This window comes from Leucoraja erinacea, chromosome 31, assembly GCF_028641065.1.
Source record: "Leucoraja erinacea ecotype New England chromosome 31, Leri_hhj_1, whole genome shotgun sequence".
Lineage (NCBI taxonomy): Eukaryota > Metazoa > Chordata > Chondrichthyes > Rajiformes > Rajidae > Leucoraja > Leucoraja erinaceus.
This window is the reverse complement of record NC_073407.1, coordinates 7841962-7867466: the sequence shown is the minus strand read 5'-3', so window position 1 is coordinate 7867466 and position 25505 is coordinate 7841962. Positions and strand designations below refer to the sequence as shown.

Here is a 25505-nt window from a genome sequence, read left to right as displayed (position 1 = left end):
TTCCTTCTTTCCAGAGATGCTGCCTGTCCCGCTGAGTTACTCCAACATTGTGTCTATCTAACCAAATTCTGCTGCTTTGAAAGTGAAAACATTAAACTACAGAAGTGTGTGTGATACCCCTATCACACTACCACTGTTATTGTCCTCACATCACGTCTACATTTTAGTTTCTGCAGGTGTGACTTCTAAGAGATGTTGAATAGATAATAGATGAATTTATTTATGAAGAAACTGCAGATGCTGGTTTAAACCAAAGATAGACACAAAATGTTGCAGTAACTCAGCGGGGCAGGCAGCATGTCTGGAGAGAAGGAATGGGTGACGTTTCGGGTCGAGGCCCTTCTTCAGACTGACTTCAGGGGAGAGGGAGATACAGATAAGGAAGTGTGAAATTGTCAAAACAGGGCAAAGGGAATACAGATCAAGGAAAATGTAGAATAGATTATTGTTAGCTGGGAGAAGGTAACAACAAAGTAAACAGAGATAAAATATAGTCGGAGACAGTAAGACTGGTCGGAGAACTCGGAGGGGTGGAGAGAGAGGGAAAACAAGAGTTACTTGAAGTTTGAGAAGTTAATGTTCATACCGCTGGGACGTAAGCTGCCCAAGCGAAATTTGAGGTGCTGTTCCTCCAATTTGCGCTGGGCCTCTCTCTGCTCGACTCTAGATGGATTTATTTCAGGCTCAACCAAATCTAACGTAAAAAGTATTTGCATATTATTTACCATAGCTCATCATAAAGGTCTAAATGAAAATCTTCAAAGATGCAAAACCCTATTTACCCCCATACTGTACATTTCACTCAAACTCCTTAGATTAATAATCTTCATATCAATTTCACACCTAAAATTACCCCAAATTTGACAGCCCACCATTTTTTTAACATGATGTGTGCTCATAGACACTCTACAGAAATAACTTTTTGTGATGACAGCTATATTTTCTAAACCCAGGTTACATTAATTTGATGTTTTTTTTTCCTTCTTAATGTAGCAGTCCAGTGTATTTTTTGGCAGGGACCAACTCCTACCACCCAATATCTTTGCTGGTCCACCAATACTCTTGTTTTCACCATTCCTTCCAATATTCAAACCTCCCTAATCTCCTCCTCTGGGCCCCAGTGTAATCAGTGAAATTATGAAATAGATAACCACTTACTTTTGGAAAGGCACTGCCTTGCATTCCAATAGCAGGCAGACTCAGAGGAATGCATCCTAAATACACTGGCGCAATCCTCGCATTCAAAGGACAGTCCAAATGAATATTTACTGATGTTACCCAAGGGTAAAGATATAATACATTAGATGAGCCCTTTATCACTTCACACAGTGCTACGTAATCTTATAAATCTGCTTAAAAGTTTTGAGAAAACCAGGAAAAGTTCTTGCCTCGTTCCCTTGTCAGTGCCATAAAACTGTTTGGGCCATAAATTGAACAACTGAAAAAGATTGCTGTTACGATATCCCAATCATTTTCATGTTCTTTCCAGAATATCCCAAAGTATGAACTATACTATCAGGAACAGGATAACGGTAAAATAATCTATTTTATTGGTAGACAAAAATGCTGGAGAAACTCAGCAGGTGAGGCAGCATCTATGGAGCGAAGGAAATAGGCAACGTTTCGGGTCGAGACCCTTTTTCAGACTGAAGAAGGGTTTCGACCCGAAGCGTTGCCTATTTCCTTTGTTCCATAGATGCTGCCTCACCCGCTGAGTTTCTCCAGCATTTTTGTCTACCTTCAATTTTCCAGCATCTGCAGTTCCTTCTTTAACAATAATCTATTTTATTCTTTTTTTTTTTTAAAGGGAGGAATATTGGCCACAACACTATAAGAGTACCCCAATGCAAATAGTTTTAAAATGATTCATATGTCACATTAAAACTTGCCTGAGCTTGCAGTCTTTCGGAAATTACTTCCAATTGCTATGGTATTGAAGAGACAGGATAAAGTCACATTGGTTCATAGTGATTTTCACAAGATCTTTGATGAAGTAACTTTGAAATTTCTATTGACCCAAATACTAATACATCCTCCTTTTGAGAAACATTCTCCCCCTTTACTTATATAACCATGCTCAACACTCCAGACAGTACAAGCCAAAAAGCCAAAGCTGAAAATAAGCTGTGTTCTTATTCAACAGGGGTTTTTCCTTCCATCAAGAGTATGCTGCCTCCCACATATTTCAATGATGTTCCAATGCAACAACATGCAGACTGCAGTTAGTGCAACACACAGAATAGAAAAAATAAACAATTAAAGAGAAAAAGGAGGTAAAAGAAGAAACAGTGAAGAGTCAGAAACGAATACATTTTTTTAGAACTGTAGGAGATAAGAATTCCTGTGAAAAGTCGTCTTGAAATGATTTGTGAATCACTTGTTTTTTAAGATAGCATTAACCAAATTTCTAGCCCCAGTACACATCTTGATTGCGTGACACTGAGAATCACAAAAATACTCTAATCATCATCAACTTAGCTGTATTTGGCTATTGTGAAAATATGTTCAGAGAATAAAATGATTTTGAATAATTATCTAGCTAAACTGATAATCCTATTCAAAAACTGCTAAAATCTGTTTATAATCGGGTGCAATTTTTTTTTTTTTTAATCAATTTTTCATTCAATTCCATAACTGATTAAATAAATATTTACTGACCCTGCAGAACAATGAAATATCAGCTAGTAAATGAAATATTCAATGTTCATGGGAAACATAGACCCCCACATATACCTCATTCAAAGAAAAATATTGAATACATCACAGATTCTCCATTGTTATTTTTACCTCATTTTTAGATATTTGAATTTTGATGCTTCCAGAGTATATTTGAAAACCTTTCTTGAAAAGTATAATATCTAAATGCTCTCAAATTAAATGTAACTCTCTCTTAACTATTTAACACATTTATGAAATGTGGGTGGCACTGACATGGTTTGTATTTACTGTACATCCTTAATTCCCCTTGAAGGTGGCAGCAAGCTCTCTTGAGCAGCTGCAATTAGAGGTGGATGCTGACAGGGAGCTCCAAGTTGTTTACTCAGTGGCAATAAATGAATGGTGATATATTTCAAAATCAGGTCAGTTAGGCAACTCGGTGATGTTTCACTATATCTAGTCCTTGTAGATGATATAAATCATGGTTTTAAGTACTGTCAACAAAACCGTTAAGAATGAACTGCAGATACTGGAAAAAATCAAAGGTAGATAAAAATGCTGGAGAAACTTATCGGGTGAAGCAGCATCTATGGATCAAAGGAATAGGTTCCTATTCCTTCGATCCATAGATGCTGCCTCACCCGCTGAGTTTCTCCAGCATTTTTATCAACCGTCAACAAAACCTTGGTGATTTGCTGCAATGATCTCAGATAGTAAGCAGTCAATAGAAATAAAGAATATGAATGTGAGGGATGCTAATCATTCTATGTACAATTTTATCCTGTACAGATTTTGAGTCGTCTTGTGTTTAAATCACACTCATTCAGGCAAAGTAAAAGGTCCCAGCACATTGCTAAGGTGCCATACAGATGATGGAAAGACTCTAAAAGTCAGGAGACATCAATGTTTCTACTCTGTTCTTGCAAAGTGTGGATGTGTCCCTGTGTACTGAAAAGGTTCTTAATCCCTTTCTTTAAAAACAAAAGGTGCTTTGAAAGTAGAATCCATAAAGATGTTGCGATGTGTAGACAGTAGAGATTAATCCTGACTAAAAGGAATTGTCTGTGTTTAGTTTGCATGTTCTCCCTGTGATTAAAAGTTTCCTCCAGGTCTCTGGTTTCTTCCCATGTCCCAAAGATGACTGTACTGTTAGGTTAATTGATCATTATAAATTACCCGGTGTTTCGGCAAATGATAGCATTTGGTGGTGTTGATGAATAAAAAACGGGATTAGTGTAAAGATGAGCACAAAAGCAATGGAGCAAAGGGTTTATTTTCATACTTTGCCTCCAAAATGCTTGATTATCTTTCAATTATGACAAACACAATCTGAGACATCTAAGATTAGATTCAGAATCCTTATAAAAAAAAATATAGCAAATGTTTGAAAAGTTAAATTAAAAGCTATTTCAAATCATGAAAGTTAGCTTCCACCACTGTAATCTACATCCATTTTAACATGGGGAAAAATTAAACCTGCCATTTGCACATTAGGTTTTATAGTAGTTATATATACACAAACATAATCATTTTACAAGCTGTAACTAACTTAGACGAAAATAAATACACACCAGGAAATCATTTAAGAGATTTAAGAGGTGTTGGCCCAAAGTCAATCTGTTGCATATATCAGTGTTTGGAATCATAAATTATAAAGCTTTAACCAAGCTTTAATATTTTTTGGCATACTAAAAGAATCAGCCGTTGTAATTTTTGTAAGCAAGTTACACGGTTCATCGTGACTGAATATAATGGTTATTATATTCAAGTTGCATGATAATTTACCATGCAAATCAGGATGGTATAGTAGGCACAGCTGTACTTATTCATAATTTATAATTACTTGAATCATGCAATTTTCTAACATCCTTCTACCCTACTTGCCCCAAATCAGAATTTAAAATTAAATCAAAGTTTTGTTTTGCAGAATCATGATGTAATCAAAATTAGCTTTAATCAGTGGTATTACACAGTCATGGATTTTGTAATATACCTCAAACAGTGAATAATTGGTGGAAACACTGCATGTTGGGAATAACATGTACTAAACTTACTCACGACAAATAATTTAAAAAAAATTTGAAGATATAAATAACGATAACAAAATTCAAATGACATTGTATTTCATGAGGGACTAATTGAATATTTATTTCTAAAGAGCTGGTATCATTCATTAATTGGCGACTTGACAGGCTGCAAAATTCTGATAGGCCTCGAACAGAAGAATTTAATAAATATTTTGTTATTTTTTCTGATTCAATTAAATTTCACCTGTAAATGCAATGGATTCTCATAGATAGCTCCCCAGGAGGAAAATACATGGTACTACACTTGCAATTGTTAACATTTCATATCAAACAGTTATTCAACCACCATTTTACAAAAAGAACACGGACATGGTTTAGACCAGAGACTGTGTGCCCCCCAGACATGGCACAGATGTGCCTACAAAATAATAGTACACATAAGCACAAAATATAGCTGCATTCTTTCAAGATTCAAAAGCAGTTTTTCTTGTTGAATTCAATTATTGACTAGAAATTTTGTTGTGAATGCACTTTATTATTCAGATATTAAAACTAGTCATACAAACTGTACTATAACCTCTTTCTTACTCGCAAATCAGTATTCTCATTATTTATAGTTTGTCATACTTTCAAAAACTCTGATATAATTCAATGTTGCTCAAGGCTGCAAAAATATATAATTAAAGTGGAATTAAGCATATCAAATAGGACAGAGAAAGGCATGTAAACACATTCATTCCCAGTTGGAGCAAAAGAAATGCTATTGTAGGATGCGGCACAGAAGAGGGAATGCATGGATATTATTTTAACATTCAATGCTGGAGGGCAAGCGGAGAACTACCAAGTATCAATGGAAGGAAATGGCAAAGCAGTCAGTGGGAATTTGTCAGCCTTAAATATCAGTAGTCAGCACAGAAAAGCAATGGCTTGACTTTTTCCTGTCAAACAACATCAAAAGTTTGTTTCCACAATGCACAGAAAATATCTACTGGTGTTCCTATCACTAAAAAACAGCAATACTTACATTAACACCAGTTTACTTAATATCATGATGACAAAAGCTGATTTATCCGTCTTCACCTCACCTCATTCCTACACATTCTAGAAAGGAGAGCAAAACAAATTCCACCTACACGCAAGAGCATACAAGTTACAAAACACATGCTGATAAACAAGCTCTCTTTGAATTAACAATCATTTAACACTGATGAAATATTAAACTAAACACATGTCAAAAATTCATTATCACACCCCGACTCATTTTTCTTTTCCATCTCTTTTTTCCCCCTGTAAATCTCACAACCCTCCGTGCTTTCAACTTTGTTGCATGGCTCCCATGTATTTCTTTACTGATTTACTCTAGTTTTATTGCAAGTCATTCTATATTTCTAGATAATATAAAATATGGAAAACAAGGCTTACTTTTTCCAGACTTGGAGAGAACTATTCCTCCTCAAATCAAAACTAAATGTAATTTTTATACATTCAGAAGCGAGGATGGACTTTACAACCAGGAGGAACAAGTGTTGAAGTCGGGTTAAAATGCAAAAGATGTTTAGACCTTACAAGAACAGAGTATCCAAAAAGATTGAAATTAGGCAGTAACTGTGCCAACAGAGATGTTAGTGTATTGGGCCCCGAAAACTTCAAAAAAGTAGATTGTTTCATATAATTGGTAAGACAGGATATAAGCCAGTGAGTACTTCAGCTGGGTGAGTAAATCAAGCACCATTTTTGTAAGCATTAAGTTGAATAGAGAAACAATAAAGTTATACATTCTGCCCAAAATTCCCTGTTTTTGGAGAGTTTAGCTACATTGGGAACAAGAGTCTTCCTTTTCTTAATGTGGAGCACAAATGTAAATACGATTATGTGTATATGATTACTGTGGAAATAAATGCATGACAAACGGTTTTTGTCATACATATTGAGAAATAGCGAAAAGAGATATTGGACATTACTCTGTATTTGTGATTACAAGAGTGTGGAATTACAGCTATTACTGTACAAAAATCACTACGTTAGTTGCAGTGTCGTTCTACTGAGTGTCCTGTATAGAAATCACTAATTAATGAAATAAATTATTGCTGCAACCCCGTTTAGAAGCTTCAAAGAACAGTCTGAAAAGATGCCCAGTAATCCGTGCTGAAATGAATCAAACTTCAAGCCAATTGTGTCATAGTTTAAATTAGCACTTTTATTCCAATTCGTGGAAATATTAATAAAGTGGAGAAACCATGTCTGGTAAGACCTCCTCTACAAGGAAAGCAAACTTAGCCTGTCCCGTCTCCCTCCACGAGTGAAACGCTCCATCCTAGGCAACAACATTGTACGGGAAAGATTTAATGAGAACCCAAGGAGCAACTTTTTCCATACATAGGGTGGCGGGTATATTGAAAGAGTTGCCAGAGGAAGTAGTTGAGGCAGGTATAATAACAACATTTAACAGACTTTGGAAAGGTAAATGGACAGGAAATGTTTAGACGGATATGGATTAAACACAGGTAAATGGGAATAACTTAGATGGGATATCTTAGTTGGCATGCACAAGTTGGGCCAAGAGCCCGTTTCCCTACTCAATGACTCACCAGGATGAATCGTTTTTGCAACCACTCTAACAAATTCACATCTTTCCTACAGTGTGAATCCAGAGTAAAGTACACCATGCATTTTGATTGCATTTAAAATTTGTGCAATTGAGAGAAATTGAACAGGAAACAAATATTCAGTTTGAGTTCATTGATGACAGATAAATACTTTTCATTAAGATTATCATTCATGTGCTTTTAAGTGTCACTTTTGCCATCTAAATTGGTCATGGCATTTTACAAAAAATTCACATTTTTACAGTATAAACTAACCTTCTTAAGTTAAGCTAGCGTAAATAAAATCTATTTGTTTCAACCATATTCTATGTCTATTATTAGATCAGTTCCAATAAAATCTAAGGAAGAATTTATAGATCTAATGGATCATACTTTAAGCCTTATCTATGGAGGAGATAATTTATTTTTCTGCTCACTGAATATCAAGGTCAAAGATATCAATATTTGCATTAAATGTTCGAACTCAAGCAAAGGTCAGTTGCTGATCTAATGTTTTTTTGCGCTAATAAACTGTACTAAGCACTAAAACAACTCAGATAGTTGTGTTCTCGCACAATAATAAATTCAGGAGAAGCGTACAAGTCAAAGATCTTGAATTAGTTCATCTAAATAAAATGGTCATACTTGTTTAGCAATAGTAAAAGTATCAATAAAGTATAATTGAAGGAATAAATGCATTATTTCTAAAGGAAATCTGAAGAAATCACATGCAGAAGCAACTGAACTGAACCAAGATACAATCATTAACCTACGGAACTGTCCAGCTCATGTTGTAATTCAATCTTAACTTGTTTCTCTTCTCTAACTACTTGTCTCTTCTGCCCTTTCTAAACGTATCTTTCCATATACATTTTTATCCAAATTTATGGAAAGCTGCTGTATCATGCTGTCGTTCATTGCCTCAAAAGGCTACTTGTTTGCATTCTTCAACAAACATCGCTCCATCCATTGCCAACTGAATCTGCTTCCACTTACAGCTGAAAATATGTTCACTCAGTCACTTGCAACTCTACTTTTAAACTCCTAACTTGTCTACAACATTGCACTTCAACTACAATAATAGTTTATATGTATAACCCTTAATCTCCATTTTGCCTTTACCCCGAATAAACCATGCTCCCTAACATCCTGATTTAGCCCTAGTGGGGCCCCTGGCTACATTTTCACAAATCTAATGCGTAACAGCTTCATCCATCACCACCATCTGGCAGAAGCACATCAGGCCTCCCATCTCAAAATACACACTATTAGAAAATCATTCAATAACCCACCACTTCCACACCTACAATGTTCAAGGTTATCGTGATCTAAATTAAAATTAACCATTCAGCTCTCCCATAAAGACAGAATTTCTCAACAGTCCCTCTTCTGTATTTCAGAGCCATTAACTTGATTTTCTGTCATGTTTTGTTAATTTCTTCTCCATGAAACATCTTAAATTTTATTCCCAAGAAATTACCAAAATAAAATCCTGGATTTTACAGCGACTTCCTTAATTATATAGCCCCCTCTCTCCCCTTGGTAGCCTAGCTAAGGTGAACGTTCATGGAATTCTAGCCAAACAATTGGCTTAGCCAGGAAGTTTAATCAGAGGCAGGCGACAGCAGGTGGGAATAATAGACAAGCATTTAAATTCTCAGGATATAACTAAAGGGGTCCCACAAGGATTATCTTGTGTCACATCTATTCACTGTATTTAAACAAGTTAGATGAAGGGGAAGACGGGATAGAATGGTACATACCATGACATAGATCACATTTATGCATATTGATCAAACTAAAGAAAAACAAAAAATGGCAGAGCAATTTATAAAATATTTTCGATCTGACTTCCCTGGGGCCACAAGTGACCTACTGAATATGTTAGGGTACAAAAGACTAATAAAAATGAAATCAGAAAAAATTTCTATTATCCAAAAAATTGCTGGGACTAAAACCTGGACAAAATCTCCCGGGAATAATAACCTGCACTCTGGAATACTAAATGGGATAGCCATGAAAAAAAATGAAGGCATTAGTGACCATCTACCAAAATTCTATAGATCATGGAATGGCTCCTGTTAACGAAAGATGACAAATATATTTTAAAAAGAAAAAAGTCATACGAAAAACATCAGAGACTATTATAAAGGGCGTAATAAGTGGACACTAAGAAAATATCAACAGTATTCAGCAAAGTCAATATGAATTTACAAAAGGGAAATAGCGTTTGACAAGCCAACTGGAGTTTAGTGATGTCACTGGTAGCTTGGAGATACTGCGTGGAAGCAAGCCCTTAGGCCAACAAGTCCATGCCAATCGACAATCACCTGTACATTGATTGATAAAAAATACATCTATTGATGCTCCTGAACACATCATCAGTGATGTAACCTGGGGTCATTGCGTGTTTCGGGTCTTTCAACATCAGACACCCTCACCCGGGCGACCCAGCCATGGTTGATCATACCACGACTTGTGTTCAGGTGGCATTCGCTCCTCCCCATGGACCTCTCCTGAACCAGAGCCATCTCGAGGCCTTCTCCGCTGCCTCTGTGTTGTTCTTGATGGCTCTTCTCCTCGCCATTCCGTTGATGCCCAGTGCACTCGATTGCCCTGCAAAACCTCTGCAGCCAACCTCGATGTGCATACACCTTGCCTTCCAGCCCTGCTTATGGCAGTCTATGACCAGCTCTTTGTACTTGGCCATCGACGTCCTCTTCGAACTGATGCCAGACTGCCGTCTTGCAGGCCTGTGGCCATTTGACTCGAACCTTCTCCGGAGATCTGTTCTGAGGGACTAGTTGCACCACTTGGAGGCTTTGGGATCTATGGGGCGATTCCGGGTCCGGCTACTCCTGCGTCTAACCAGGTAAAATACCTGTGCGATGTGACACTCCCTCCAAACACTTCATCTGGGTCTGGTGAATCTTCAGGCCTCGGCTGTTCTTGCAGACCTTTCCACATCAGCATTTAATGCGGTTGTCCATTGCAGTTGTTAGCCTTTGACCCATCAAATTGGGGGGGGCTATCCTCCCCCCCCCCCCCCCCCCCCACATCCCCTCGGGGGGCCTTAGGGGTATTTTTCCATGTGTTTTTCTATAGCGTGATTTGGGTCTCGCCGCTCAGAGGATGCCATTTGGGCTGCCAACTCGCCCCGCCCCGGTTGCCATCTTTCCGAGCTGTCCACTGTGCACATTAGTTCTATCCTACACGTGAGGGATAATCTACAGAAGTCGATTAAGCTACAAACCTGCACGACTTTGGAATGTGATAGAAAACCAGAGCACACAGAGAAAACCCATGTACCCATGCTGTCACAGGGAGAATGTACAAATTCCACACAGACAGCATCCATAGTCAGGATTGAACCCTGGTGTCTGGCTCTGAGGCAGAATTCTACCGCTCTGCACAATGATGGATTTGGACTTTCAAAAGGCTATTGGTAAAGTTCCATCTAAAAGATAAGTGTGCAAAATTACAGCACTTTAGATTACAGGTAATATACTGCATTAGTTTGAAAGCTGATTGACAAACAGGAAAATGAATGAGCCTTGTTCATGGTGGCCTGGTATGACTGTTGGCATACCACAGGGATTGATTTTTGGGCCTCAGCGATCCACAACATCTATGAATTGTGTAAATAAATAAAATCTAATATTGAAAATTTACTAATGATACTAATCCAGGTGGGATTGGGAGTGTTGAGCAGGAAGCCAAGGTGATTGAGGTGCAAAGAGTAGGAGTAAACGGGTCCTTTTCACAATGGCAGGCAGTGACTAGTGGGGTACCCCAAGGCTCAGTACTGGGACCCCAGCTATTTACAATATATATTAATGATCTGGATGAGGTAATTGAAGGCAATATCTCCAAGTTTGCGGATGACCCTAAGCTGGGGGGCAGTGTTAGCTGTGAGGAGGATGCTAGGAGACTGCAGGGTGACTTGGATAGGCTGGGTGAGTGGGCAAATGTTTGGCAGATGCAGTATAATGTGGATAAATGTGAGGTTATCCATTTTGGTGGCAAAAACAGGAAAGCAGACTATTATCTAAATGGTGGCCGATTGGGAAAGGGGGAGATGCATCGAGACCTGGGTGTCATGGTACACCAGTCATTGAAGGTAGGCATGCAGGTGCAGCAGGCAGTAAAGAAAGCGAATGGTATGTTAGCTTTCATTGCAAAAGGATTTGAGTATAGGAGCAGAGGGGTTCTACTGCAGTTGTACAGGGTCTTGGTGAGACCACACCTGGAGTATTGTGTATAGTTTTGGTCTCCAAATCTGAGGAAGGACATTATTGTCATAGAGAGAGTGCAGAGACGGATCACCAGACTGATTCCTGGGATGTCAGGACTGTCTTATGAAGAAAGACTGGATAGAATTGGTTGGATACTCTCTAGAATTTAGAAGATTGAGAGGGGATCTTGGTAAACTTACAAAATCTTAAAGACAGGTAGATGCAAAGATTGTTCCCGATTTAGGGAAGTCCAGGACAAGGGGTCACAGCTTAGTTTGAAAGCTGATTGACAAACAGGAGATGAATGAGAACTTTTTTCACACAGGAGTGGTAATGACTGGAACTCTCTGCACAGGGGGTAGTTTCTGGCCAGTTCATTGGCTATATTTAAGAGGGAGTTAGATATGAATTGTGGCTAAGGGGATCAGGGGATATGGAGAGAAGGCAGGTACGGGATACCGAGTTGGATGATCAGCCATGATCATATTGAATGGCGCAGCTCGAAGGGCCAAATGGCCTACTCCTGCACCTAATTTCTATGTTTCTATGATTTAGATAAGTTTAGTAAATTCTAGACATAAAAGGCCTAAAGCAGATGACAAGAACAGAAGTATGGTATGAAGATAGAAGATCAGCTATGATTGTACCGAGTGACAAAGCAGCCTCAGGCAGGACAGTGGCTTAGCTGGTAAAGCTGCTTCCTCACAGTGCCAGAGACCTGGATTTGATCCTGACCTCAGATGCTATCCATGTGGAGTTTGCACGTTCTCCCTGTTACTTTGGGTTTTCTCCGGATGCTCTGGTTTCCTCCCACATCTCAAAGATGTGCAGATTTGTAGGTTAATTATCTTCAGTAAAAATTACCCCTCGTGTTCTCTAGTTCCAGAGGGAAAGTGGTATAACATAGAAATTGTGTGAATGGGGATCGATAGTCAGCATGGACTCGGCGAGCCGAAGGCTTGTTTCCATGCTTTATCTCTAAACTAAACTGAATAAAATACTCCTGCTCCTAAATCCATGTTTATGCAATTGGGAAAGACTGTGGTAAATAGCTTTCAATACGGTTATACATCTCACTTGAAAATAATGAAAAACAAATTCAAAACTAGTAGCAGAGGTCCAAAGAAACCAAGGGGGTATGTACAAAATTTATAAAACAAAAGTTGCGTGGGCAGATACAGAATGTAATTGTCAAGGTTGATAGAATGCAAGTCAAGAATACAAAAGGGTAGAAATTAGTCAAGGTAAGTTCAGTTTATATCTTGCCATGACCTGGTCTCTATATCTCCCTTTGCAACTGGATTCTTGACTTCCATGAATTTGTAGCCGTCCACTGCTAAACCCACCAAAGAAAACTGGTGAAGTGAAATCCAGAACAAACAGCAGAGTATGAAAGTCAGATAATTAGAAACTCCTGCATGCATTTGGGGCAATACAGTAGCGCAGCAGTAGTGTTACTGCCTTACAGCGCAGCAATCCACGTTCGATCCTGGCTATGGGTGCTATCTGTACGGAGTTTATGCATTCTTCCTGTGACAGCGTGGGTTTTCTCTGGGTGCTCTGGTTTCCTCCCACATTCCAAAGACTTGCGGATTTATAGGTTAATTTGTTTTTGTAAATTGTCCCTAATGTGCAGGATAGAACTAGTATATGGGTGATCATTGGTCAACACAAACTCGGTGGGCCAAAGAGCCTGTTTCCACGGCATATCTCTCAACTAAACTATTTGCAAGGATCTTCCACATACAAGTAATCGTAAATCAATTATTATTTTCATAAACGAACAATGGAGGATACATGTTAAAGGCTGGAAATGGAGTTAGATCATAATTCAATCTCAATCTCACTGGAAGACAGAACAGATTTGAAGTGTGAGGTGATCCACAACTGCACCTACTATGAGATAATATTAATTGAGATGGGAAGGGCATGAAGGTTAAGATTGTAGAATTGGTAGAATAGTTAATAAAGGTTAGTTCTGAAAATTCTCACAAACTGTGCCAAGAGTCAAATTCACTAACCTACAGAAATAAAATTAAAACACAATGAAAGTAATGATTAATATGAATAGTAAGGATGGAAAATAGATAAGTACAAGATTTCTGAAAATAATCAGTTCAGATTTTGTTTTAAAACATTCATGATAGCAATTTATTTTTAAGTGTAGAATGTATAATCTTTCATGGTGCTGACATTTTTAGATGAGTTCTGCTGGATCTTTGTCACAAATTGTCACCATTGGAGGAACTGGGATAAAATTTGCAGAAACTTCTGTACTTGGATTGCAGGAATTACATAGCAGTAAAGACGGGGTGGCGGAAAAGGAAGCAAATAAAACAAGAATCCTGCTGCAAAGCCACTAAACAGTTTGACAACTACAGATGGAATAGAGAAAATATCTTTAAAAACATTAGGATTTACATTAGTCTAACTCCTGTGGTATGTTAATGGGTATTGTTGATGCTTTATCTGAAGAATTGTCAAACTCACGCAATATTTAAGTGTTCCGATAAGCACTTTAAATGCCATGTTATGGAAGGCTATGGCCCATATGCTGGAAAATAGGATTAGTATAGACAAATACGTGATGGCCTGCATGGGTATAGTGGGCTGATTAGACCATTTCTGTGCGCTCCGATTTCAGATTGCTCATGGACTATCTGAAGACCAATATAGACTAAAGATTACTGTAACTCTGACACAGCCTACATAGTACAGCAATCGCCCTTTGCCCCATAACATAAAATGTGAACTAGTAATAAGTGCACTATAATAAAAATGCATATCTTACTGATATTTAGAGATGGAATTCTTACAAATGTGCTTGTGACACAGTGTGAGAATTTGGTAGTCAGATGCTCAGTTGTTAATTCTTTTTTTTTTTTTTTAATTAAATTTAATTGATTGAAATATATTGCATGGAAGCAGCCCCTTTAGCCCACAAACTCCATGCTACTATTAATCGATCATCCTGTTCATACTATTTCTGTTATCTCACTTTTGTAATCACTCTCTACACATTAGGGGCGATGTATAGAGGCCAATTAATGAACAAACCCATACGTCTTAGGGATGTGGGAGGAAACCAGAGCACCCAGGGATACTCATACGGTCACCGGGAGAACATGTAAACTCCACAAAGACAGCACCCGAGATCAGGATCAAGCCCGGTCTCTGGCACTGTGAGGCAGCAGCTCTATGAGCTGCACCATTGAGATCATAGAGAAAGTTATGTTTAGGGAGATTGGGTGGGGAATATATCCAAGTATGTAGAAGATAGACACGAAAGGCTGGAGTAACTTAGCAGATCAGACAGCATCTTTGGAGAAAAGGATTAGGTGACGTTTCCGGTCGAGACCCTTCTTCAGTTTATAGAGTTCTAATTTTAAATCAATTCAGATTACATAGCAGAATTATCGCGTAGTATTACAGAAAATTACATTTTTGCAATCTAATTTAAAATAATAAATAAAGAGTAGAAAGTTAGAAAATGAATTAAAAAATAAGGGAACTGATATCTAAGGTGGATTATCCTTATCTCCAATTGTAAATCCAGCAAGAAATTGATGGACCCCTTGAAAATAGCAAAGTGTAGACCTTCTCTCTTCTGTCACCTCTTTCTACTACTGCAATATTTATCATCAGCAAACAATTTAGGTGTATTGTTCATCAGCATTTCCTACATGGCCATTGCATTTCAGTTTCAATTTAATTGACAATCTTTGATCGGTGAATTCAGTTTATGCTATTTTAGTTCACTTCTCCATGTGAAGTAGAATTCCCTGAACACAGATGGGTTATTTCATTTGTATATAAAAATCAAAACTGTTGCTCAACTCTTCTGTAAATAATCAAATGTACCCATGGAAGTTGATCAAATTAAAAATAATAAAACAGTTGTAATATCCTTGATCGGTCAATGACTTTTACTAGTTTGGAGGAAAATTAAAAATACTGCACTTAGGTTATCTGTTCCCCTTACAGTTCAACCCACGTTACTGTATTTGAGTTTGTTGTTCCCTATTTTCTTTACTCTTCCAGACATTTGAATATACTAATCAAACTTTTGCTCAGCATAAATTGATGGAGAGATTTCTCGAGTTAACAACCATTTTGGACTTTGGGAGCTTGGTTTGGAATTTTATACTTTCCAAATTAATCTCACACATTCAAAGAACGAAACTTTACTCACTGACAACATTTCTTCAAAGCAAATAGAAATAGTTGAGGAAAACATTACATTTTTGTCCCCTTGCCTTGGTTCACAGGTTGATGGGAACAACTTTTCATGATTGATAAGAAGCAGTCATGATTTTGCACGCCTGCATAATTGATGGTGCATTATATCCAGTGCACTACACTGTACTTTATTCAAGTTCTGCCTGACCAGGGAGCATTGCAACTTTAGGAAGGCCTGTGAAATTTAAAATATATAAACACAGGAATAGGAGCAGCCATTCTGTCCCAGGAGCATGCTCTGCCATTGAATGAAATCATGGCTAATTTGATTTTAACCTCAACTCCACATTCCCATCTACCACAACAGGCTTATCAAGAATCACCCACTTCTGCCTTTCAATCATTTGCATCTTCTGCTTCCTTTACCCCTCAGAAAAAAATGCACCCCACCCTTTCTTAAATAGGCAAACCTCACTTTAAAGTGTCTTCAAATTCTTTATTTTCTCAAAAGGAAACATCCTCTCAACATCCACGCAATCAAGACCCCTTAGAATCTTGAACTATTCTAGACAGCAGTAGATGCATATTTAGATATTGAGATGTTTTCACTGGATGAGGCCCTCAAACGTGGGGATATAGTTTCAAGGTAAGGAGTCCATCACTTAAAACCAAAGCATCTAGAAATTTCTTCCAGTGTGTTGCATTCTGGAATTCTTTATCCTAGTATGTTGAGGAGGCTAGACCATTGAGATCACTTAAAGCAGAGGGAGTTAGTTTCATGCTATATTTTGGAATTGAGGGCTATGAGAACAGGCATACAAAGAGGAGGCCTGGGATATATTAGCCACGATCATAGTGAATGGCGAGGCATGCCTGGAGACCCAGTGGCATATCCTGCTCCTTGTGTTCTTTTGTGTTCCTGTTCATAGTTTCACCTATTTTTCCTCACAAGATGATCAACTTTTTCCAGGTTTAAGTCTAGTAAATTTTCCCTGAACTGCTAGCAATGCAGTGACATTCTTCCTTAAAGACGACCAGTACTGTATGTGTTGTCACAGCAATTAGAACTGCTCTCATAGATCCTTCAGCCTGGACTCAAACCTGCTGGACAGTTAGAATGGTCCCCCTTTGACCAAATATTATCCTTCCCACATCCAAATATATGCTAGTAGGTTAATTGGCAATTGTAAATTACCCCAATGTAGATGGGTGGAAGGAGAATTAAAAGAGAGAATAGGATATAAAGAAACAAGTGGAGGAATGGAATTGATGGGAATGCTCAGAGCATTGGAACATGATAAATGGCTTCAATAGACAATAGGTGCAGGAGTAGGCCATTCGAGCCAGCACCACCATTCAATGTGATCATGGCTGATCATCCCCAATCAGTACCCCGTTCCTGCCTTTTCCCCATATCCCCTGACTCCGCTATCTTTAAGAGCCATATCCAGCTCTCTCTTGAAAGCATCCAGAGAACCTGCCTCCACCTCCTTCTGAGGCAGAAAATTCCACACACTCACAACTCTCTGTGAGAAAAAGTGTTTCCTCGTCTCCGTTCTAAATGGCTTACCCCTTATTCTGGGGTGGGAGATTGCAACTTTCACGTGGTCCACCCTGTTTCTACAAATGCAATCAACCTGGCGTGCACAAACAGAAGATCAAACAGAACAACTTTAGGCTGTGCACGCCATACGCAAGAAGAAGAAGACCCCTTATTCTTAAACTGTGGCCCGTAGTTCTGGACTCCCCCAACATCGGGAACATGTTTCCTGCCTCCAGCGTGTCCAAACCCTTAACAATCTTATATGTTTCAATAAGATCCCCTCTCATCCTTCTAAACTCGAGAGTGTACAAGCCCAGCTGCTTCATTCTCTCAGCATATGACAGTCCCGCCATCCCGGGAATTAACCTGTAAACCTACGCTGCACTCCCTCAACAGCAAGAATGTCCTTCCTCAAATGTGACAAGATAATATATCAGTACCTATTCCTGCTTTTCCCCATATCCCTTGATTTTTTCTAGCCCTAAGAGCTAAATATTACTCTCTCTTGAAAACATTCAGTGAATTGGCCTCCACTGCCTTCTGTGGCAGAGAATTCCACAGATTCACAACTCCCTGGGTGAATAAGTTTTTCCTCATCTCAATCCTAAATGGCCTACCCCTTATTCTTAAACTGTGACCCTTGGTTCTGGAGTCCCCCAACATCGGGAACATATTTCCTGCATCTAGCTTGTCCAATCCTTCAAGAATTTTATATATTTCTATAAGATCCCCCCCTTATCCTTCTAAATTCCTGCAAATACAAGCCCAGTCAACCCATTCTTTCATCATATGTCAGTCCTGCTATCCCAGGAATTAATCTGGTGAACCTACGCTGCACTCCCTCAATAGCAATAATGTCCTTCCTCAAATTAGGAGACACAAATTGCACGTAATACTCCAGGTGCGATCTCACCAGGGCCCTGTACAACTGAAGTAGGACCTCCTTGCTTCTAAACTCAAATCCTCTCGCAATGAAGGCCAACATGCCATAAGCTTTCTTCACTGCCTGCTACACCTGCATGCTTACCCTCAGTGACCGATGTACAAGCACACCCAGGTCTCATTGCACCTCCCCTTTTCCTAATCTGACACCATTCAGATAATGTTTAAGAAAGAACTGCAAATGCTGGAAAAATCGAAGGTAGACAAAAATGCTGGAGGAGCTCAGTGGGTAAGGCAGCATCTATGGAGAGAAGGAATAGTCGACGTTTCAGGTCGAGACCCTTCTTCAGACTGATTTGCCACCAAAGTGGATAACCTCACATTTATCCACATTATACTGCATCTGCCATGCATCTACCAACTCATCCATGCATCTACCCACTCATTCAAGTCACCCTGCAGCCTCATAGCAGCTCACACTGCCACCCAGCTTTGTGTCATCCGCAAACTTGGAGATGTCACATTTAATTCCCTCATCTAAATCGTTAATGTATATTGTAAATAATTGGGGTCCCAGCATTAGTCTCTGCCTTCCATTCTGAAAAGGGCCCGTTAATTCCTACTCTTTGCTTCCTGCCTGCCAACCAGTTCTCTATCCATGTCGATACCCTACCCCCAATAGCATGTGCTCTAATTTTGCACACTAATCTCTTGTGTGGGACCTTGTCAAAGGCTTTTTGAATGTCCAGGCACACCACCTCCACTGGCTCTCCCTTTTCCATTCTACTTGTTACATCCTCAAAAAATTCCAGAAGATTAGTCAAGCATGATTTCTCCTCCATAAATCCATGTTTAAGATTTGGGAGGAAACTGGAACATCCAGAGGAAATCCACACAATCACAGGGAGAATGTGCAAACACCATTATCTGCTGCACCATCATAGAAGCATTTTGCAAATCTTTCGCTATAATATATAGATCCTTCAGCACTTCAGCTCCACAATCTCTTGACTTTGAAATAGTTTTTAAACGTTCTGTCAAAATGGACAATTCTACATTATAAACTTATTTGCCAGATCTCTGCCCAATTACTTAACTTACCTACATGTGTTTGTAGCTTCCTTGTATCATATTCACATCTTCCTACCCACCTTGCTATCATCAGCAAATTTATCCAAGTCATCCTGTAAAAAAGTTGAGGACCCAGCACTGATTCCTTAGCACATCACCCATGCTAACCAGAAAATATCCATTTATGGCTACTCTCCGTTTCTTATTTGCCAATCAACTATCCATCATTACTAGTATTTTACCTTCTATAACATATAAGCTTTTATATTTCTGTAATAACTTTTAGATGTACTATACAAATGTAAATTGATAACATTCATGCTGCATTTTAATTCAGCTGCCCTATAAATAATTTGCTGTGACTAGACTACAAGAGTCAAATCTCTTTACTGGAAGGTTACAAAAATCAATTATTTGAACTGCACCACAGATACAACACTTAACCACTTGCACGTTTATGGCACATTTAATGTGCTAAAAAAAAAAAAACAGAATCCACTATGTAGTTACTCTCATTCTGTATTTTTCACATAAATCCCAATTAATTAAATTCTGTTTTATTCCTTCTACACTAATTATTGCCCTTCTAAAATCATATTCTAAAACATAAATGCCTAGTAATAAGATAAACATAAACGTTTAAATATATTTTCTACCCCAGGTAGTACCATAGAATGACAGAACATTTCTACCTGATGATTTAGCAGCAACATTGGCATAAATTGGCCAGTCTCATTTTCCCACTGGAACAGCGTTGGCAAAGATCCAAGACAATGTCACCACGTCCATTTATTTAGCTGGAACATCTTGCATGACAGTGTAGAAATTTCCCTGGAGTGAGGGAGGATGAGAGGTGGCTTGATTGTGACATGGAAAATTATGAGTGGCAGATAGGGTAGACAGTTGTATCATATTTCTCATGCAAGGGGTGTCTATAACTTGAGGGCATTGATTTAAAGTGAGGGGCAGGAGATTTAAAAGGGATGTGAAAGGTTACGTTTTCACATAAATGGTAGTAGGTATGTGGAATGAGCTGATAGAGGAAATGGTGGTAGAGACAGGAATAGTAACAAATATTTAAGAGGAATCTGGACAGGGACTTAAATGAGCAAGCCACAGACAGACAAAATCAATGCAGGCAAGTGGGATTAATTTATTTTTGGGATGATGGTCAACATGGATGCAATTTATATGCTGTACAATTTATATGCTGCAACACCAATAAAGAAGGTAGTATATTAACAATAGACGTATTAAGATTTTAATAGTTAAGAGTTAACTTGAAGTTAATTTTAACCATTTACAAATAAGGAGATTAACTCCAGTCAAATTTAACATGGTACTAGAGAGCTGGATGGAAACTGAGCATTCTGCAGCAAGTACCTGATCTCCCATACTGGAGGGTGGCATCTTCGGCCTGGATCGCCTCAGCGCAGAGGGAGAACAAGGAGGGAAGAGACAGTCTAAAACTTTTGCCTCCATCACAGTGAGGAGGTGCTTGGTGAATTCACTGTGGTGGATGTTAATTTGTGTTTATTGTATGTTTTGTTATTTATTATTATTGTGTATGACTGCAGGCAGGGAGAGGAGTGAGGAGAGGCAGATGGAGAGGGGGAGGCAAGAGGGGTGGGGTACGGGAAGAGAGAGAGAGGATGGGGGGGAGGGGGAAGGGAGGGGAGGAGGGAGATGGGGTAGGGGAGGGAGGGGAAATAGTGTGGAGGGAGGGGGAGAGGGGAGGGAGGGAGGGGGAGAGAGGGTGGGAGAGAAGTGGAAGAGTGGGTAGGGACGGAGGCGTAGAGGGGTAGGGGGAGAGGTGGAAGAGGGACAGAGGGGGTAGGGGGCGGAGGGAGAGGGGGGAAGGGGGGGTGGGGGAGAGAGGGATGGGAGGGGGAGGAGAGGGAGAGGAGAGGGGGGGAGAAAGGGGGGGGGAGGGGGGGAGGATAGAGGGGAAGGGGAGAAAGGTGTGGGGGAGGGGGGGAGATGGGGTACCACCATGAGGTACCACCTCCAGTTTAAATTCAATTTGGAATATTTTGGGGGACCAAGAAACCAAGAACCATACCTCCAATTGCTCCATCATCATCACTAAAGAGGCACAAAGTAGGCACGTGATAGAAAACTCTCCACTTATTGGAATACATGAAGTGTATACTTAAGATTGCAATCCAAGATAAAGCAGTCTAGTTGATAAATTCCTAGTTAATGAATTTTCACTTACCACCTTAACCAATCCCCTCCACCATCTTCAACATTGTGCATTGTCTATAGTAAAGAATACCCTGCAGCAATTAACCAAACCTACAACAGCAGTTTCCAAAACTCCAAATATGAACACAATAGGAAGAAAGTAGCAAATAGGAACACCATCATTCCAAGTTTCCCTCTACCAAAAAACTGCCTTGTTTTGGATGTCTATCACTGTTAGTCCATCATTGTTCACAAAGTCTCATAATTCTCTACGTAACATTCATAGCACCTCCAACACAATGCTGCAGTAGTTCATAGCGGCAATTCACCACATTTTTTTAAACTTAATGTATGGTTGAAATCTAGACACACTGCCAAAGGTGGAGGCATAGACTTTCACAACATTAAATAAATGGTTATAAATGTGCTTGAATCACCGAGGAATAGATAGGCTACAGGCCAAGTGGTGGAATAGGAGATTAATTTAGATGGATACTTGGTCAGTATGGCCATTGATGTGCCAAAGGGCAAGTGTCTGTACTGTACGACTAAATATTTGCTCATCGGTGACAAATTATAGTGTTGGTGTCATCTCAAAATAAAACAGTACTTGTAATTAGCATTTAAAGATTCTGCAACAGATTCAAAAATCTGATGGGTATCAAACTCCCCAATTTTGATCTACGTGTTTACTTTCTTTATTCAATTTCAGGATCTGGATATCAGCAGCAGAACCCGCAATTAATTGCATATCCATTGCTGATCTAGAGATGAGCTGTTTTCTTGATCCTCTGCTGTTGTTCTGGTGAAGGTGCTCCCAGAATAATATCCTTTTGCTGGTTGCCTGGAACTCCTGGGAGTTCCAGCATATTGATCCACCGAGAACGAAGGTCATTTCAATGAACATTTAAATCAATCACATTAATAGGTCTGGAGTCAGGTAGTCTAGGCTGAATTAAGGATGGCAGATTCCTCCCCTAAAGTGAATCGTTTTTATGACACTTGGGTAAATAAGTGATGAACATTACTAATGATTAGTTATTTAAAAATTCAAATTAACTTAATTTAAATTCTACAGATGTGATAGTGGGATATGAATTCAGATCTCCGGAATGTTAGTTAAGGTCTCTGGATAACCAATCCAGTTACCACTGTATTGTTGCAAATGTGCAATGTTTATAAAAATATGATAATGTAAATGTATTATGAAATTAGAACCACTGCACAAATGTAAAACAGGTTATGTATCAGTTATTCCAATTCCAGTCATCTTGCTATAATATTAACTGTAGAATCAAAATTAGTACTTAGCTCATAATCTGAGTCATTAACAAATAATGATCTATTTTCTAAATTTCTATATTATTTCAAGTTTTAATTCAGTGTTCTTGGAACAATTTGCATTTTTTGAATCCATTATAACCATCATAGTTAATCTTTAATTTCAATTAAAGAACATCACTTAGGTCATAAGGATTGGTTTTGAAATAGATGCAAGCATTAAAATATCAAATAATATTCTCAATGAGGAGAGTTTCTGTAGAGCAATTTACTCATCTACTCAAATATAATGCAACTGTTAAGAACCAGAATTATTTAATCTATAAGTGATCATACCTTCACTTCAACACCGCAGATCTTGAGAATAAATACACATCTGAAGCTGAAATCTGCACACATATTTTTAGAAAATCAGATTTCTTTGAGGTTAGAAAAGGAAATAGCAATATTTATTTTGAGTTCTTAGAATGAGAAATTTACTTTCACAAACCGCTTAAATCTTAAGTAAAATGTTGATCTTTGCTCTCTTAAAGGGAGGATTTAAACTATAAAACAAATATATTAAGGACCATTAATTGTTCTCCCCATTTTGTTTGGCAGAATATCATTGTCACAGGTATTTTATCACTCTTTGTGTCTCACTACATTCAAACTAGGAGTGACTGACACAGGAAAACCATTAATATCTTTAATTATTAAAAAGCAAATCCAATCAATTTATTTCAGTAAACATATTTTAATAATACTAAATCTTTACATTTAATCTATGCCACTGATCTTGTATGGATGACAATGTGATTTTACTTGCTGCTGACCTTAGAGACGTTTATTACATTTCTGTGCTGTGGATTCCCATTTTCCTGCGTTGGCTCCTGTTTGGGTGTCAGCTGTAATGTTTCTCCAATATCCAGCAAAGAATCTCTCATTAAGCATGTTGTGCAGCCTACCTCAATTTTGTATACAGCAAGTCACAAGCAAAAGTACAATTTCCAAGTATTGGTAAAAATTAGAGAAATAAAATTAAATACAAAGGTTAAAGCAGAAACCAAAGTATCAGAAACCTGCTTAAACATTTTGGAAAACACTAAATTCATGAAATAATACCTGAAGGAATGGCAATCCACACACAAGCTTTAGGATCAGAGAAATGTCAGAACAGAAATTATGGTTAAGTGTCTAATTAAAGGTCCGTTCACATTTCATGCAACAAAATATCGCAAATTTTGCACGTATTGGTCTATCCCACTCCTCACAAGAGCTTGGTATGATGCCAGCTGAGCAAAACAAAGAACATGCTCTGCCTACCTTGACTGGTGTGATGGATTGGTATATTTTCATTAAGCTGTACAATGGATTGGTATCATCACATCTCTGCTGTTGTAATTGCATACTTACCTGGGAAAAAATTATAATCCAGCCACTTATTCAGAGGGCCTGTGTGACTGTCAACAAAGCACCTGAATACTTGAGAAAAGCATTCATCTTGAAATTGCTACTGTGTGTTCATATTGTTTCAGCTATGTTCTGAACAATTTTAAAGACTGTATTCAGATCATTTAGACAGCAAGATAGCTCAGTGAATGCAAACTACTCAACAAAAAGCATCTGAAGCATAGTCATTGATATAATGTATGCCCTACACAGTACGTTTTTTTCAAACCGTATTTATAGCATTCAAAAGCACCTTTTTACTTCATAGTAACTATTCTTATGATGCCAAAGTGCAAAAGAGACTTAAGAATGCAATGTCATAATGTAAGCTTACTACCTTCAGCAGTTCCAATGCATCATTAACATCTGGATCAAATGAAAACATCTATGAAACAGTTTTTCCTTTTTGATGGCTTCAGTGAACATTCAACGCTGTCGGTGAGTTTTAACTTTTCAAATTAAACCATCGACCGTTGGCTGTACCTTGAGATCCATCATCAGCATAGCTACTAATCACATTCCACGCAAGCAAAGCCGTCAGGTTTGTACTGAAATTCTGAATCAATTAATTATTTGCTTGGTTTAGCTCACAATAAAAATTAGGACAGTTTATCCATAATATTAAAAACATCCCAATTTACTTACATTTTAAAGGAACACAGGAACAAAAGTTGATTAACTAAAAGAGGTGGTATCATAGAGCGTGAAGATGGTTACCAAGAATTACAAGCAGGATCTTGAACAGCTGTGAAAGTGGGCTGAGGGATGGCTAATGGACTTTCAGATCGTGTGAGCTATTGCATTTTAGAAAGTTAAACCAAGGCAGGACCTTCACAATGAATGGCAGGGAGCAGGACATTGTAGAGCAGAAGGATCTAAGAGTACAAGTACACGGTTACCTAAAAGTAGATGGTGAAAAAGGCTTTTAACACACTGGCCTTATCAGCCAGAGAAAAAATGTGTTCGAGCAACTCAGCAGATCAAGCAGCTTCTTTGAAGGACATGGACAGGTGAGGTTTCAGGTCGGTACCCTTCATCCTGACATGAAAAGTTACCAATTCATGTCCTCCAGAGATGCTGCCAGACCCGCCGAGTTACTCCAAAACGTTGTTAAACCAGTATCTGCAATTCCTTGTGTCTTCATCAGTCAGGGAATTGAGTATATATATTTTGGGACGTTATGTAACAGTTGTACAAGAGAGTTGGTGGGCCGAATTTGGAGTATTGAGTTCAGTTTTGATCACTTTGAGATAGGAAAAATGAAATTAAGCTGGAAAGAGTGCAGAGAAGATTTACGAGGATGTTGCCAGGACTCCAGGGCTACCGTTTTAAGACATTTGATCAGGCACATGGATGGGAAAGGTTCAGAGGTACATGTGCCAAATGAGGCCATATGGGAATAGCTTAGAAGGGGTATTTTGGTTGG

At 38.6% G+C, this 25505-nt stretch overlaps 1 protein-coding gene and 1 long non-coding RNA gene across 9 annotated transcripts in view; one reads left to right on the top strand and one right to left on the bottom strand.

Annotated features, from left to right (window-relative positions):
- Positions 1-25505, bottom strand: part of LOC129711868 (nuclear receptor subfamily 6 group A member 1) — a 244501-nt gene that overhangs the window by 142543 nt on the left and 76453 nt on the right. The window lies entirely within an intron of this gene.
- Positions 1-25505, top strand: part of LOC129711870 (uncharacterized) — a 70782-nt gene that overhangs the window by 7487 nt on the left and 37790 nt on the right. For 2 of the 6 annotated variants that reach the window (XR_008725941.1, XR_008725936.1), the window contains exon 2: positions 22080-22257. The exons of the other annotated variants lie outside the window; for them this stretch is intronic. This is a non-coding gene — a long non-coding RNA (uncharacterized LOC129711870). The remainder of the gene's footprint in view (positions 1-22079; positions 22258-25505) is intronic. 6 annotated transcript variants of the gene reach the window in all.